Source organism: Coptis chinensis, chromosome 5 (genome assembly GCF_015680905.1).
Source record: "Coptis chinensis isolate HL-2020 chromosome 5, ASM1568090v1, whole genome shotgun sequence".
Taxonomy (NCBI): Eukaryota; Viridiplantae; Streptophyta; class Magnoliopsida; order Ranunculales; family Ranunculaceae; genus Coptis; species Coptis chinensis.
The window spans coordinates 98,162,311-98,166,850 of NC_141460.1; the positions used below are offsets into that span (position 1 = coordinate 98,162,311).

A 4,540-nucleotide genomic window follows, 5' to 3' on the forward strand; every position below is an offset into this window, starting at 1 on the left:
TTTTTCTATTACGTGTGGGGAAATGGTGACGAGCCTTATATTGATGATGATAGAATGATTAGATTGCCCGATGACATTGTGTTGCCCTCGACAAGTGATTCAATAATAAATGATCTAATAGATTTTGTTTATCCTTCATCGAAGTCTTAATGGATGTAATAGTAATTACATTATTGATAGGGCTATTTTAACACCGAGGAATGATGTTGTCGACAAACTCAATAATCAGATTATAGACATGTTCCCAGGACAAGAAAAAACCTACTACTCATTTGATATTGTTCCACCTGATCTGAGGAACTTATATCAACAAGAATTTTTGAATTCTATTGCACCAGGTGGCCTGCCCCCACATCAATTAACTCTGAAAAAGGGATGCCCAATCATGTTTCTTAGAAATATTAATCCGACTATAGGGTTCTGTAATGGAACTAGATTAATATGTATTCATTTCTATGATAATACTATATATGCTGAGATTGCCACTGGGCAATTCAGAGGTAAAAAAGAGTTTATACCACGAATACCTCTCGAGCCAAATAAAAGCGAACACATGCCGTTTACTTTTATAAGGAAACAATTTCCAATTAAGCTTAGTTTCGCATTAACTATTAATAAATCACAAGGACAAACTATTCGTGATGTTGGTATATACCTTCCTGATCATGTTTTCACTCATGGCCAACTATACGTTGCATTGTCGAGGTGTGTCTCAAGAAATAACATCAAGATTTTAGTCAAAAATGGAACCTTAACTAAACGTAGCGGAACTTACACTAGAAATATTGTATATCGGGACGTGTTACTTTCAGATGATGATGATACTATGGATGCTTTACACTGACCTTCTTTTCGTGTCGTCATGCTATCATGCAATGAATCACTATTCCTTTGTTTTTCACTCCCTGGTTTTCGTATGTACAATAAAATGTTATGATTATTTTTCTACTGCATTTAAAATAAACAGTATGGTTAGTTCGGGATACCCACCCACTGTTAATATTTGCAGTTAGGTATACATCATCCCCACCACTCCCACACGCTTTACTTTTTAAAAAACTCTCCACAAAGATATAAACATTTATGAAGTAGAGATATCCTGTGAGGCATGTTTTTTTGGGCAATCCATTGGATTCACAATATTGTCTTCCTATCTGATTTTTCTATTAGACCCCCTAAAACCTATATATGTCTAGGATTCTTAGTTAATACTCGTGATAGTACAAATTGAACATGCCTTAGAACGTGTCTTTGTGGTCTCCACCCCGACATAGCCTGCGTTTTAGCCTTACTTTGTGATTGTTTCCTTTTGTTGGTACATTACAAGAGTGCCTTTAGTTTTTTCAAAGAAGTCCTTACTGTAAACAAAGCAAACGCTCAAACAATTAGAAAAACAACTATTAAAGGGAGGGTATCCACGACTAACCAAAAAATTTTAACTCCGCCAATGCATTATCGTTTTTGCATTCTTTGGTCCCAAGCCCGGATAAAGGAGGAGGGAAAATAAATTTATTTTTATGTCGTATGCTATTAGTTATCCTTAGTACTGATATCTCCATTTATGAATTTAAACATATAATGTCAGCCATTCTAACTTTTCTTAGGAAGTGCTGACTATCGAACTTTACTTGGGAAGTGCTGACTATCAAGCTTTTACTTCCTATCATTTCGTCCTTTTGCAATTTCAGCTTCTACAAGTGGTGTTGCAGCAATTTATCTGTCTCTAAAGTTGATTTAAATTGTTTTTGTGTGGTGCTGAAACAATAGACACGTCACTTGAGTTGGTCTGCAAGTACAGGTTTGTAAATGTGATAATATTTTTAAATGTAATCTGTCTCCAATTTTCCTTATATTCTTCACGTGCTTAGAGATTACTTTTAAACTTTGTGCAGTTTGTTCAAGATATACAAGTCGTCGCATCTGCCTTTTGTTCCATTAACAATCGATTGTGACGATAAAGAGGCCAATAGACTCGAAGGTTGTGCAGAATCTGAGATATGAACAGTGTTTTCAGACTGAACTAAATTCAAGTCTAGCTATTGCCGTCATTGTTATTCAACTTTAAATGATGGTTAAAAAGAAGCCGATGGAAAACCAGCACCCTTCTAAACAAAATCATTGCATCGATACACATTGGCATCGCTCAAGTAAGAAACATTACTCTACTCCTACAACCATATTATGGATGTATTTAGTTCGAGGCTAACACTATCTCAGCTATCCGATATGCATAAACTACCAGGTTATCGTGCCGCATACCATAAGTCATCTGAAGATCTATTGACACAGTTCTGGTTTATGGCCTGCGGCTTCATATTGTCAAAAATTTATTATCAGATTACTTGACACTGGCCTTTATCCAGGGAGCAGTTTTTTCGATGACAGGGCAATGATACCAGTGCCCTTAGGCCATAGACATATCCATAAACAAATACATCAGTGTCATGAAGTCCTTGCCCATTGTGTTAATCTCACTGAAGCTGAAGCTGGTTGCCGCACGACTTTGCCCTAATGTTCCAACATGCAATTATCTTCTTATTGCATTCCTTCTGGCACACCGGTTCCCTGATTCGTATGAAATGCTTCAGAGTATCCTGTTTTTGTGTCTGCAACCTTATTTAAAGACTTACAAGTTGCTCCTCATGACAACCACTGGCCACGCTGCTCATGCATTTCTGGTGTCCATGCCAGTTGCCGGACTATAAGGTCAGAACGTGAAAGATCATGCAAGCAACTTCATGGATCTAAGGGTGAGTATGAAACATCAAATATCTTCCGCGGGAAAATTATATATGCTCCCTTCATAATTAATGTATACTCCCATGCCAGTAAGATAGTACTCAACAAAGAACCCTTGCAACTCCAGTGTTATCACGTCACACACCGATAGAATCTTCATTACTCGATGAGAATTCTCAATAGATTTGGAAACCGTTTTAATCTTAAATGTTGCCTTGGTCAAAGAAGAAAGATCCTTTAAATGTCTCACCCCCTACTTCTCCCTCTAATTAGTCTCTCCCCCTACATACTCCCCATTATCTCTGCAACCACAATGGATGAGGTAAGATTCCTATTTCCTAATTTCACTTTTACTTTCAGTTTGATTTAAATCTTAAATAGTTTATTGTACGTTGCTTTTCTCTATTTTATTTTTATGCGTTATTTGCAATATGTGCCAAAAAAATTGCAATGTTATTGATTTTAGTTAGATAGGTTGTCCATTACTTTCAAGGATGATAACTAATAAATACATCCTCCTTTCAACAAATAGAGTCTGAGATGAGGAGCCTAAAAATGGACCTAAAGCAAACCATGGACATGTACGACTCGACTGCGCAAAAAAAAAACAAATCTCAAATAGACACAAGGTAAGATCTCTTCATTTTGAACACCTGATCATATGTTGTTTATCTACAAAAGTTTCTAACTGAGGACCTGCTTATAACCCAAGTACCAAATATAAGTTAAGATCAGTGGTTGCAACATTTAACTACAATTGACTCGCCAAGCTTGCATGGACCTTTCTTGATTTCCTTCAAAACCAAGTTAAGAAAAATGGTATCTGTGATGTTTGATATCAGGCTGTAGAGTTTCACCGATGGAAAATTAATGAAGCTCGCAAGTTTGAGGATGCAAAGCTAGCTGAATAGGCAGCACTTGCAATTGCCAAGATGCAAAAGGCGAGGACGCAGGCGGCCAGTGAAGCTGCAGCAGCATCAAAAAGGATATCCGAACTGAGACAAAGAGGCGTATGGTGTCGAGATGAAGGCTCGGGCGGCAAAGCGGAAAAACCAAAGTCTTGACTGCTTTGCCAAAACAAGAACATACGACATAGAAGAGATCAAGATTGGTATCGATAACTTCTCGATTCTCACGAAAGATTGGTGAAGCCGGATATGGGACGGTTTATAGAGCTGAGCTTGATCCCACACCATTTGCCATTAAGGTCCAAGATCGGCCGCAGCAGAGGGATGAAACAATTCCAACAAGAGGTAACATATTTAGTGCTAGCGGTGGTGGTAGCATCAGTAAATAACTATGCATTTATGTCTTTACCACGAAATTTTGTATTCATGATGAAAAAACATGACTACGCAGGTGGAAGTGTTAAGCTGCATTAGACATCCAAACATGGTTCTTTTGCTCGGCGCCTCTCTTGAGTCTTGATGCTTAGTCTACGAGTACATGGACAATGGTAGCTTAGAAGAAAGGCTCTTTAGGAAGGGAGGGACACCTACGATTCCATGGTGGACTCGATTCAAGATAGCAGCCGAGAATGCAACTGGACTTCTATTCATTAACCAAACAAAACCAGAGCCCCTGGTGCACCGGGACCTTAAACCAGGCAATATTCTCCTAGATCACAACCATGTGACCAAGATCATTGACGTTGGGCTGGCACGTTTGTTCCCACCCTCAGTGGCCAACACGGTTACTCAATATCACATGACATCAGCAGCGGGGACATTTTTTTACATAGACCCAGGAGTACCAAAAAACAGGCATACTAGGAACCAAGTCTGATATATATACTTTCTAG

At 38.3% G+C, this 4,540-nt stretch overlaps 1 pseudogene; it reads left to right on the plus strand.

Moving 5' to 3' along the window:
- Positions 1–3,052: 3,052 nt before the first annotated feature.
- On the plus strand, positions 3,053–4,540 carry LOC147500779 (U-box domain-containing protein 52-like; annotated as a pseudogene).